A 13,725-nucleotide genomic window follows, 5' to 3' on the forward strand; every position below is an offset into this window, starting at 1 on the left:
CAGGTATGAGACCCCTGGACCAACAGACCTGCCTCAGTGTATCCTGAAGACAGAACTGCCACCCCAGTGGACCCAGGAGGTGGGATATTAAGCCGAGAAGGATTATTCTTGAGCCTTTAAAGCTTAACAGAATTTGCCTTGCTAGGTTTTAGATTTTCGTAGGACCTATCACTCCTACCTTCCTATTTCTCCCTTTTGGAATGGAAATGGCTATCCTATACCTACCCCACTGTTGTATTTTGGATGCACATATTTATCTGGCTTCACAGCTGTGGGCCCCAGCTAATCACATGAATCATTAAAAGTAGAGGGATCCCTGGGTGGCGCAGCGGTTTAGCGCCTGCCTTTGGCCCAGGGCGCGATCCTGGAGACCCGGGATCGAATCCCACGTCGGGCTCCCGGTGCATGGAGCCTGCTTCTCCCTCTGCCTGTGTCTCTGCCTCTCTCTCTCTCTCTCTGTGACTATCATAAATAAATAAAAATTAAAAAAAATTAAAAGTAGAGAGTCTGTCCCGGCTGGATCAGAGAGAGATGACAGCACAAGAAGGACTTGACACCCTGTTACTGGTTTTGAAATGTTGGAGACTATGTGCAAGGACTAGATAAAAGCTTCTAAAAGCTGGGAAAGAGAGAAGGACCAGATTCTCTCCCTTGAGCTGCCAGAAAGGAATACAGCTCTGCTCACACCCTGAGTTCAGTCTAGTGAGACCCTTGTAGGACTGCCACACACAAAACTGTACAGTCATGTTTGTGTGCTAATGGTAACAATAGAAAACAAGTATACCTTTTGGTATCTGGAGGTAAGGTGCTCTGTAACATACTTAAAAATGTGGAATGGTTTCAGAATTGAGCAGTGGAAATAGATGGAAGGGTTTTGAGGAACCCAATAGGAAATGCCTAGATTGCCTTGAACAGACTGTTAGTACAGTTTGGGATGTTAATTGTAGCACTCCTGAGGACATAGAAGGAAAGAGAAGAACATGGAGAAAACCTAACCACCTTTCCAGAATGTCTGAATTGTCATGCACAAATTGTTATGCAATAGCAATGTGAATGCTTAAGATGCTGCTGACCACGGCTCAGGAGGAAATAAGGAATGTGCTATTGGAAGTTCCTGGAAACCAGAGGAAAGGAGATGTTTGTGGCAGGAAGATTTTTGTCCTGCTTTTATGCAGAAAGCAGAATTCATAAGCAGAGACCTTGCATATTTATTTTTTTAATAGTAGCTTTATTTTTTAAAAAAGATTTTATTTATTTATTCATGAGAGACACACAGAAAGAGAGAGAGAGAGAGAGAGAGGAGGGCAGAGGGAGAAGCAGATTCCATGCAGGGACCCCAATGTGGGACTCTATCCTGGGACTCCAGGATCATGACCTGGGCCAAAGGCAGGTGCTAAAACACTGAGCCACCCAGGGATCCCCAAGACCTTGGATATTTAGCTGAGGAAATTGCCAAGTGAATATTGAAGGTTGAGGTGCATTAAGAGGAAAATGTGTTCTGAGAAAAGCCAAAGGTGTGGCTGTACAGCTTTTTGCTGAAATATTAGAATGATCGAGAGATCAGATTATTCAGCCACAGGAAAGGCTCTTTGAATAGATCAAGGGTGTGACTTGCAGATCCCCTCAATCTTAGAAACTCAGCCAAGCGAAGTGAGAGAGGAAACAAGGAGAAAGAGAAATGAGAACTTCCAGCTTCAAGATGAAGAAAGAGGATAAATTCTCTGTGAGAGACATTTCTGAAGTGTGTGAGGTCTGACTTGTCAGAAAAAATATGTCTGGAAGTTTGGGAGAAAATTAAGCTAGGATAAAGGCACAAATAACATAAGGAAAAGTGAGACAAGGTAGAAACTTCAGGAAAAACACAGAAGAAAACTATGTAAGACTGTTGTGGTCCAAAAGAAATAAACTAAAGCGGGGCATGATTTTAAGCAGTAGATTAAAGGTAAAAAAGGAGGGAAGAAGGAAGGGAGGAAAAAGAGTATTTTTTTATGAGTGGTTTTTTTTTTTTGTATGAGTGTTTTTTTTGATATCAAACTGGAAACATTTTCTTCACATGCCTCAGGATTTATTACATTGAGCCCCACCAAGAAGCAAAGTATATTAAATACGCTTTGTGGCCATGAATTGAATAATAATGTTTACATGGCTGCAATAGAGTTTTTTCTCTATTTATTCTCAGATTTAAGCATCAGAGTGTGTAGTCAAAGCTGGAAAGATAGGGCTGCAGGTCAGAAGGTAAATGTCACTAGACTTGATGTTACAACAGTAAGGGTGTGAACTGACAGAAGTGGTGTATTCAAGAGGGAGCGAAGGGATGGGGTCCAGTGTCCTCATCCTGCATGTCAGGAATCAAGAAATCAAGAGGTGCTAGAAACTGATGGGATAAAATGTAAATTTAGGAATATCATTTAAAATTAATAAGGAAATCGGGCAGCCTGGGTGGTTCAGTGGTTTAGCGCCACCTTCGGCCCAGGGTGTGATCCCAGAGACCCGGGATCGAGTCCCACGTCAGGCTCCCTGCATGGAGCCTGCTTCTCCCTTTGCCTGTGTCTCTACCTCTCTCTCTCTCTCTCTCTCTGTGTGTGTGTCTCTCATTAGTAAATAAATAACAAACCTTTAAAAAAACTAGTAAGGAAATCATTATTTATATATACATATATAAAATGCATATGTCTTATGTATATAAAGTATATATATATCATATTATAATAAATACAAATTGTATATATATTCTTTTTTTATATATTTATTCATGAGAGACTCAGAGAGGCAGAGACACAGGCAGAGGGAGAAGTAGGTTCCCTGCAGAAGCCCGATGCGGGACTCGATCCCAGGACCCTGGGATCACAACCTGAGACAAAGGCAGACGTTCAACCACTGAGCCACCCAGATGCCCATGTATACATATTCTTATATATAAACATTAAAAAAAGGAAGAAAAGGAAGCTATAAATAAGTTACTGATCTTTCAGACTGAGGGAATGATAGATATAATCTAAAGTTGATAAATCTGGAAACAGTTTTGGTCAAAATGCATCTGCTGTGCATTTATGCTTTGAAAGACTTCCTCTATTAATCATACTTTTATTTTATGTATTTTATGGTATTTTGACATCTTAAAAAAACTTTTTGGCAGGGGTGTCACTGGCCCTTCCTGGGCTAACCAATCCTTTGAGTGACCAGTGGGCTCAACTACAACATGTGTTTGATTTGCAAACAACCCAGAGCCATCCCTCCTGTGTCTGATGCCTGCAGAACACAGAACAAGGCTGAAATCCAGAGCCTGGGTAAAGAAGATGTAGTGTGTGCGGGTATGTGTCTGTGTGTGTATACATATACATACATGTGCATATACATATATACACATAGACATATAAATGTATGCATATGCACAATGGAATAGTACTCAGCTGAGAGAAAGAAGGAAATCTTGCCATTTGTGACAACATGGAGAGATCTTGAGAGCATTATTCTGAGTGAGATAAGTCAGACGAGAAAGATAAATACGGTATAATATCACTTGTGTGTGGAATCTAAAAAGCCGAACTCATAAAACAGAGTAAAATGGTGGGGTTGGGAGTGGAGAAAATGGGGGAGATGTTTATCAAAGAGGAGTTAGAAGATGAATTAATTCTAGGATCTAATGCACACCATTGTGGTTGTAGTTAAAAATATTGCACTAAATACACGGAAGTTGCTAAGAGAGTAGATCTTCTCACCACAAGAAAGAAATGGTAAAAATTTAACATGATGGAGTAACAGGTTGTAATTATATAATGAGATGGAGTTATGTAATGCTGTGGTGGTAATCAATTCCTAGTATGTAACTGTATTAAATTTATACATCATACAGCCTAAACGTAGGCAGTGCTCTATTCCAGTCCTATCTCAGTAAAGCTGGGGGAAAAAAAGCCAGAGACTGGGATGGAGAGGTTCACCCCAACCTCATTGCCCATGAAAGAAAAAACAAGGCAGTATATGTACTGCCAAGAGCTGTATCAGAAATGGTAGGGTCAGGGTCTGGGTGGCAAACGTAGTCAGACAAATACTTAAGCTCTTAAAAAGGAGCTGAATCAAGCCACATGGTGGCTGTGTTGCAAATCTAAAATATGCCCAATATTAAATGAGGTAGGAACTCCAAAATGCCATTATAAGACCTGATTTGGATTAAGAGCCAAACAGTAATCACAAAGCATCTCAGTGAGGGGCACCCAGGTGGCTCAGAGGTTGAGTGTCTGCCTCTGGCTCAGTGTGTGATCCTGGAGTTCTGGGATCAAGTCCCACATTCAGGCTCCCCATAGGGAGCCTGCTTCTCCCTCTGCCTGTGTCTCTGCCTCTCTCTGTGTGTCTCTCATGAAAAAAATAAATAAAATCTTAAAAAATAAGAACACAAAGCATCTCACTGAAATATAGGAAAGAAGAGAATGAAAAAATGCAAAAATTAAGAAAAAAAAACCCCTCTCTTCCAAAATTAGTGTGCTGGTCAAAGCTGCAAAATAAATGAAGAAATCTAATGGCAAAATAGACAAAGAAAGCAATAAGAATATAAATTCACAGCTGATGAAATTAATTTTCTAGAGCAGAAAAACAAAAGCCTTTAAAATAAATTTAAAGATATCTCTTCAGGGATAAATGATAACAGCACTTCCTTTTAAAAGCACAAGAATTTATGGGGGAAATAGAGATAAAACAAGAATAGGTAGGTGTCTTATTACAAATCTTAGAAAGGAACACGTCTGTCATTGAGATAAAGAAATGCAATAGATGAGAAAATCTCTAGACTAGATGCAATTGAAGGCAATGATTAGTAATACGAAGATAGTACTGAGGAATTCACATGAAAGCCACACACCAAAAAGCAATTCTTAGGAACTGGAGGTAGTAGTAAAAGATAAAGAGAAAAGATTCAGAAAAGAAAATTTACCATTCAATTAACAGGAGTTACGGAAGAAAAAGGAATAAGAGGAGAGCAATATTTAAAGAGAAGACAACCAAGAATTACTTGGAATTGAAGACGGAAGTGCTCTCAGTGCACACTAATTCCTGAGCAGATCCACACAGAAAGTCCTCACAGCAAAGATACAGATCAAGACAGAGATGCCAGAAAGAAAAGATATATTTTGGGTGTGTGAAAAGAAAAAATCTTTTTTTCTGATCTTACCTTCACAGGTATTTGGATATAGAATTTTGGTTAGAAAATAATTTTTCTACAAACTTTGAAGGAATTTGTCCATTTTTTTTCCATGTCATTCAATACTATACTACATTCTAGAATGATCTTTCTCCCTTTGAATTAACTCCCCCCCCCCCCCCCCGTCTTTCACTGGAAGCTTCTCAGCTTTTTAGAATCCTTAGGCTGACATATTATAAGGCTGTGCTGACTCATAAATTTTGTTCTTTTAGGTTTTGTTGTTTATTTGTTTAAATTCTTTGTGCTAGGAATTCTGTGGAGCTGTTAATGTGAGGATTGGTGCACTGTAGCTCTGGGGAAAATGTTCTTTTTTTTTTTTTTTTTTTTTTTCTCCTCTCTATTCTCTGTTTTCTTTCACTTTCAACTCCTATTAAATTGGATCTCCTGGATTGATTCATGTCACTTTTCTTTTTCGTGTTTTCCCCATCTGTGTTTTGGTCAAGATTCTGGAGGTTACTTTGATTTATTTTTCACTTTATTGACTCATTTTATTTCCTGAAACTTCTTTTTTGTTCTTTTTCTTTTTTGTAAAATAATCTTGTTTTACATAATGTCTATAAATCTCCCAGTTTATTAGATCTCTGAGGATATTGATCACAGTTAACTTTTTAATATTCTGTTTCTTGAAACATCTATTTCTAATAGCTTTTTGAGATATAACTCACATATTGTGCACATATGTCACCATTCAATGTACAATTGGGTGGTTTTTAGTACATTCACAGATAAGTGCAGCCATCACCACAGTCCACTTTGGAATATTTTCTTGACCTCAGAAAGAAACCCCACACACTTTAGCTTTACCCCTCATACCACCTAGCTCTAAGTAACCACTAATCCACCTTCTCGCTGTACAGATTTGCTTATTGTGGAAGTTTCATGTAAATGGAATCACAGGGTGCCTGGGTGGCTCAGTCAGTTAAGAATCTGCCTTCTGCTCAAGTCATGATTCCAGGGTCCTGAGATTGACCCCGCGTCTGGCTCCCTGATCAACCAGGGAGTCTGCCTCTCCATCTGTGCCCCCCACTTCCACTTGCATGCTTACATGCACTTGCTCTCTCTCTCTCAAATAAATAATTTTAAAAAATAAAAAAGAATGGAATCGCATAATATGTGGTATTCCGTGACCAGCTTCTTTCTTAGTGTAATATTTTCAAGTTTCAACCAATTCATTTTTCCCCTTTTGTTGCTGATACCTTCTGTGTCATATCTAAGAATCCATTGCCAAATCCAATGTCATGAAGATTTATCCCTATGTTTTCCTCTAAAAGCTTTATAGTTTTGGTCTTATATTTCTTATATTTAGGTCTTTGATCCATTTTGAGTTAATTTTTGTATATGATGGAGTAAGGGCCCAACCCCTTCTTTTTCATGTGGATATCCAGTTGTCCCAGCACCTTTTGTTAAAAAGACAGTTTTTTCTCCTTTAGATGGTTTTGGCACACTCACTGAGAATCATAGATGTATGCGTTTATATCTGGACTCTCAATTCTGTTTTCCTGATTCAAATGCGTATCCTTATGCCAGGACCACAGTGTCTTGATTATGTTTCTTTGTATTAACTTCTGAAATCAAGAAATGTGACTCCTATTTTGTTTTCCTTTTCAAAGATTATCTTGAGATATGGGTCCCTTGCAATTCCATTGGAATTTTAGAATTGGTTTGTCAATTTCTATCACAAAGTTAGCAGGGATGATGATAAATTGCATTGAATATGTAGATCAGTGTGGGGAGTATTGCCATTCAACAATATTAACTTTTCTGATCCAGGAACATGGGTTGTCTTTACATTTCGATCTTCTTTTATTTCTTTCTACAATGCTTTGTAGTTTTTAGAGTATAACTTTTGTATCTATTCTATTAAACTTATTTCTAAGAATTTTATTCTTTTTTATGCTTTTGTAAATGGGATTGTTTTCTTAATTTCATTTTTGAATTGTTTATTGTACAGTATAAAAATACAATTGACTTTTATATAGAGATCCTGTGTCCTACAAACTTGCTAAACTCGCTTATTAGTTCTAACAGTTTTTATTTATAGAAGAATTTATTTTTTTGGAGAAGTTTTAGGCTCACAGCAAAATTGAGCAGGAGGCACAGAGATTTCCCATTTATTTACCCCTTTCCCCTCACACACATAAAGTCTTTCACCTTATCACAATCACTCAAGATGGTGTCTTTGTTATAGTTAACGAGCTTCCTTTTGCAATTCATGATCACCTGAAGTCTATAATTTACATTAGGGCTCACTCTTGGTGTTGTACATTCCAGGGTTTGAACAAATTATAATGGCATATATCCATCATTATAATGTTATACAGAATATTTTCACTCCTCTAAAAAGAAGTGGAATTTTTAATTCCCACCAGCAATGAATGAGAGTTCCTATTGCAGTGCATCCTCACCAGCCTTTGGTGTTGTCAGTGTTCTGGATTTTGGCTATTCTAATAGGTATGTAGTGGTGTCTCATTGTGGCTTTAATTTGCATTTTTCTGATGACATGTAATGTGGAGCATCTTTTCAGTGCTCATTTACCATCTATAAATCTTCTTTGGTGAGGTGTCTATTAAGATCTTTGGCCCATTTTTTAATCAGGTTGCTTGCTTTTTATTGTTGAGTTTTAAGAGTCCTTTGTATATTTTGAATAACAATTCTCTATCAGGTTTTTCTCCCAGTCTGTGGCTTGTCTTCTAATTCTCTTGATACTATTTTTAACAGAGACGTTTTTAATTTTAATGAAGTCCAGCTTACTTATTTTTTGTCATGGATTGTGCCTTTGGTGTTTGGGTTGTGCCTTTGGTATTTAGAAAGTTGTTTCCATACCCAAGTCATGTAGGTTTTCTTTCATGTTACCTTCTAAGAGTTTTTGTTTGTTTGTTTGTTTGTTTGAGAGAGAAAGAGAGAGAACACACGCACTTGGGCGGGGGGCAGAGAAATTGGGAAAGAAGCCCAAGCAGGCTCCATGCCCAGCATCAAGTCTGATGCAGGGCTCAATCCCATGACCCTGAGATCATGACGTGAGCTGAAATCAAGAGTCGGACATTTAACCAACTGACCCACCCCAGGCACCTCATTATATTGCAAGAGTTCTATGGTTTTCATTTTATGTTTAGGTCTGTGATTCATTTTGTGAGAGTTTTTTTGAAGGGTGTAAAGTCTATGTCTAGATTCAAGTTTTTTGCATGTGGACATCCAGCTTTTCCAGCACCATTTGCTGTAAAACCCATCTTTGTTCCACTGTATTGCTTTTGCTCCTTTGTCAAAAATTAGTTGATTGTGTATTTCTTTCTGGACTCACTATTCTGTTCCCTTGATCTATTTGTTTTTTTCTTTTGCTAACGCCATATTGTCTTCATTACTGTAGCTTTAAAATAAGTCTTGAAGTAGGGTAGCATCAGCCTTCCAACTTTGTTCTTCTCCTCCATTAGTATGTAAGCTATATTGGGTCTTTTGCATTTCTATGTAAACTTTAGAATCCATTTGTTTATATCCACAAGGTAACTTGCTGGGATTTTTAGTTGGATTACACCAAATCTAAAGATCACGTTGGGAAGAACTGACATGTTGACATTATTCGTGAACATCAAATATCTCTCAATTTATCCATGAAAATCAAATATCTCTCAATTTATTTACCTAAATAGTTATCTAGGTTTTTGTAATGGATTTCTTAAGATTTTCTATATATACAACCTCATATCATCTATGAACAGAAAAGAGAAATTTTACCTTTTCCTTCTCAATCTGGATGCTATTTCCTTTTCTTGCCTAATTGCCTTGGCTGGCACCTTCACTACCATGTTAAATATAAGTGGTGAGGATAGATATCCATGTTTTATTTCTGATCTTAGCAGGAAAGCATCTAGTCTCTCACCAGTAAATATGGTATTAGCTCTAGGACTTCATAGATGCCCTTATCAAAGTGATGAAGTTTCCTTGTATTCACAGTTTAAGGAGTGCTTTTATCATGAAAAGGTGTTGAATTTTGTGAATTTCTTTGCACCTTTGAGATGATCATGTGGTCTTTGTTTTTAATTCTATTGATATGATGTGTGTTACATTTATTACTTTTGGATGTTAAACTATCCTTGCATTCCTGTGATAAATCACACTCAGCAATGATGTATAATGGCTTTTAATATATGTAGCTATATTGTTTCCTAGTTTTTTGTTGGGTCTTTTGGCATTCATTTTCACAAGAAGTATTGATCTATAGTTTTCTTTCCTTGTGATATCTTTGTCTGATTTTGGTATCAAGGTAATGCTAGTCTTGTAGAAGGAGTTGGCAAGTCTTCCTCCTATTTTTGAAGGAATTTATGAATAATTGTATTGATTCTTCTTTAAATGTTTTGTAGAATGCAGCAGAAAGATGTATAAGCCTGGCCTTTTCTTTATGGGTAGTTTTTGGGTTTTTAGTTTATTTTTACTAATTTTTTTAAAAAATATTTTATTTATTTATTCATCAGAGACACACACACACACAGAGGCAGAGACACCGGCAGAGGGAGAAGCAGGCTCCATGCAGGGAGCCTGATGTGGGACTCGATCCCGGGTCTCCAGGATCACACCCTGGGTTGAAGGCAGCGCTAAACTGCTGAGCCACCCTGGCTGCCCTATTTTTACTAATTTAATCTCTTTATTCATAATAGTTCTATTTAGATGGTCTATTTCTTCTTGACACAGTTTCAGTGGTTTTTGTCTTTCTAGGAATTTTTCCATATCATCCTAAGTTATCTAATTTATTGATATACAGGTGTTTTTAGAATTCCTTAAAAATATTTTTTTCCTGTAAGGCTATAGGAATAACCTTAGAGGAAATTAGTTTTATTGAGTTTATAATGAGTTTTATTTCATTTCTAATTCTAGTAATTTGAATTTTCTCTTTTTCTTCTTCTCTAGCTAAAGGTTTATCAGGGTTGTTGGCCTCTCCAAAGAAACAGGTTTTGGTTTCATGTTTTTTTTTTTTTTTTTTTTTTTTAGTATATGTGCTCCAAAGCACAACTTTTTCTTTAAGGATTTTATTTATTTGAGAGATAAACAGAGGGAGGTCCAGAGGGAGAAACAGGCTCCCCACTGAGCAGGGAGCCCAATGTAGGGCTTGATCCCAGAACCCTTGAGATCATGACCTGAGCTGAAGGCAGACACTTAACTAACTGAGCCACCCAAGGTACCCCTCATTGACTTTCTCTATTGTTTTTCTGTTGTCTGTATCTTTAAATTCCACCATAATTTTCATTATATTCTTCCTTCTGATTGTTTGAGGTTTAGTTTGTTCTTCTTTTTCCAGCATTATGGTGGAAGATTAGGTTACTGGTTTTGATATGCCTTCTTTCTTTCTTAATATGAGCATGTATAGCTATAAACTCTTCTCTAGGCACAGTTTTAGCTGCATTCCATAGATTGTGTACATTTTCCTGCATCTCAAAGTATTTCCTTTTTGACTGCTTTGATTCATTGGTTATTTAGGAGAGTGTTGCTTAATTTATACATCCTTGTGAGTTTCTCAAATTTTTTCCTTGTTATTGATTTCTAGTTTCTAATTTCATTCTATTGTAGTTAGAGAGCTTACTTTGTATTATTTCAATACTTTAAACCTCATCAAGGTTTGTTTTACAGTTTCATGTATGGTCTCTCCTGGAGATGTTTAGGGTGCACTTGAGAATAATGTATATCCTGTTGCTATTGGATGGAGTATCCTATAGATGTCTGTTAGGTATAGCTGGTTCATTGTTTTGTTCAAGTCTTCTCTTTGCTTGTTGATCTTCTCCTAGCATTTCTATACTGAGAGCAGGGTATTGATGTCTGTAATATTATTGTTGAACTATCTCATTCTCCCCTCATTTCTGTCAGTTTCTCTTTTGGTACTCTGTTACTAGGTGGGACTTTTGAGAACGTGTTGTGTTTTGGATTATCAAATGTTAGAATAAGAAGGGCTTTTTTCATGGTTTAATGTTTAAGAGACCAAATATATACATATATATCTCTTGTGTTAGCTTTCATTTATTCAGCAGGGTTTTAGAAAGTTCCTCTAAGATCTTTTACAATGGCTTTACTCCATGATTCATGAAGTCATCACAGTTCTGCTCCAGGATTATAAGTACTAGATGTTTTCCCCAGCAGGTGTGTCACATAAGATATTCCCCTGAGGGATGTATGGCTCAACCCCAACACATTAATCACATGCATTATCTTTCTTATAGTACTTGTGCTATAGCCAATTGTACCCATTTTATGTAATTAAGTCCATATAGGATTTTAATGTGTGCTATTAAGTCAAGTTAATATGTGAAAATCATTGACTTAACTGCCTTAGAAAACTATGTTGGCTAAACATCTGACTCTTGACTTCACTGCCTTAGAAAACTATGCCCCAACAGAACCTCGGGTAAAATCATGTATTGTTTAGGCATTATATTATCAGAGGACACGCATTACTTGTTACCAGCATTTCTGCTCTGCTCACAGAAACCCACGACAACAAGGAATTATGTGTATTTATCTCTGTCAGTTTTGGAAGCAGAAACTCAAAGCCAGAGTAGGATATTAGAAGATCAGTATCAAAGTACTGACGCCTTTATTTTACTTTATTGGAGAATAAATTAAAGAGAAGACAGTGAAACATAAGGCCAGTTGCCTTAAGTAACCTGAAGATAGCAAAGCATGGAGAATGTCTATGATGAGAAGGAAGGAGATTTCTGGCATCATTGGGATGTGTCTTTGAAGGGGTTTATTGTACAGTTACAGCACTCACACTCGTGGGTGTGGAAAGGGAGAACATGAGATCTCAGCAATGTGATGCATTCAGCGATGAGATCTGCCTATACAACGTGCTTATTTTTTAAAGGAAATTAGCTTCTGACTTGACATTTACATTTTCAGGTCTGGGAACATTCAGGACCTGAGAATGGAAAATTAACACACATATATATAACTTTTCACTGTTGTTTTTAGGAAAAGGTTTTATACACAATATATGAGTCTGCTCTGAGTGTTATGAAAAAAATATATCATGTTCTTCTTTAGTGGACACGTGGTTATTTAGGAACTGTATGTATGACCCTTGCAAAGAACGCATTTCTGACTTTTGACCTGACCACACCTTAACAACAGTTGTTTATTGAAGCCCTACTCGAACATAGCCTTTCAGTTCCAAAATTGACTGTTTCTCTAGAGGAATAAGAGTTTAAATAAGTGTGCTTCCATTTAAGGAAATTGAATGGGGGCATGGGTGGTTCAGTCGGGTGAATATCTGACTCTTGATTTTGGTTCAGGTCATGATCTCAGGGTTGTGAGATCGAGCTCTGCACTCAGCATGGAGTCTGGTTGGGATTCTCTCACTCTCTTCTTCCTCTGCCCCTACCCTGGCCCTTGCTCTCTCTCTTTCTGTAAAAGAAATAAAAAATTTTTAAAAAGAAAATCCAAGAATAACCATTAAAATTAAAGACTATGTTAATACAGTAAAACTTTGCTCTACCTGGGGCCCAGAAATTTCAGTTGCATGAAACACAGGTTCACATTACTATGAGACAATGAAATGAGGGAGGTGACCCCAACCAAGCAGTAAGCCTGTGGCGGGAGGTCAGATGTCTTCAGGGATGATGAGCCAAATCCATCCCATCCAGGCTTCACCTTGGCACCACCTGGTGGCACTGTTCTGCTTTGGCTTAACTATTGAGGTGATGATTTGAGGTCCTTCAGTGGGCTGGGGCTTAACTATAAGTAATCCCAAGGGATTGGTGCTTCCACAGTTTCTTTAAGGACTTATAAAGAGAAACACTGTGACCTGCTGGGGCTGGGGTCTAACTACCTGTTCCTGGGTTTTTTCCCCCAGTATAGCAGCTGAAGTCAGGTGAGATCCATTCTCTGCTGGGGCTCCTGCTGTCTCACTCCTGCCCAGTCCCCCAAGCCCTTGGGGTCGGCCACCCACACCCCTGTCTCTCTGGCCTCACGTGGAAGCCCTTTCTCGTTGTTCCCTGCACTCCAGCCCTGCAGGCTTTCTTGCTATCCCTCAGTCCTACTAGGCTCCCTGCTGCGACTCTACCTGGTAGCAAGTCCAGGAATTGCCATGTTTGTTGGCATCAGCTCTTTCAGTGACCCCCAAAGCTGGGGATGGGAGGACCCTGGGGACACAGAGCTCAACCTTCCTGGGCCTTTCCATATCCGGGGCTCATCTTCCTTCTGCATTTCTCTCCCACCTCTCCCTGCCCCAAGAGTTTGTCTCCTGCTTCACTTCCTACTTAACAGGTGTGGTTGGAGGCAAAGCATGGAAGCCAAAGGCTCGCTTTCTCTGTCTCCCTATCTCTCTTTGTCTCTTGGTGTCTCTCTCTCTCTTTTTCTCTTTCTCTCTCTGTCTCTTGGTATCTGTCTCTCTCTCTCTCTGTCTCTCTCTCTCTCTCACACACACACACACACATACACACACAGTACTGAAGTTTGTGTTCTCATGGGGTTTCATTGTTCCTCATTCATGCAAGTCACTAGGGAATGCATAATTCATATGAGTTAATTGTTGTGTGAATACAGCCAGCCCTTTA

This window comes from Nyctereutes procyonoides, unplaced genomic scaffold, assembly GCF_905146905.1.
Source record: "Nyctereutes procyonoides isolate TBG_1078 unplaced genomic scaffold, NYPRO_anot_genome, whole genome shotgun sequence".
NCBI lineage: Eukaryota > Metazoa > Chordata > Mammalia > Carnivora > Canidae > Nyctereutes > Nyctereutes procyonoides.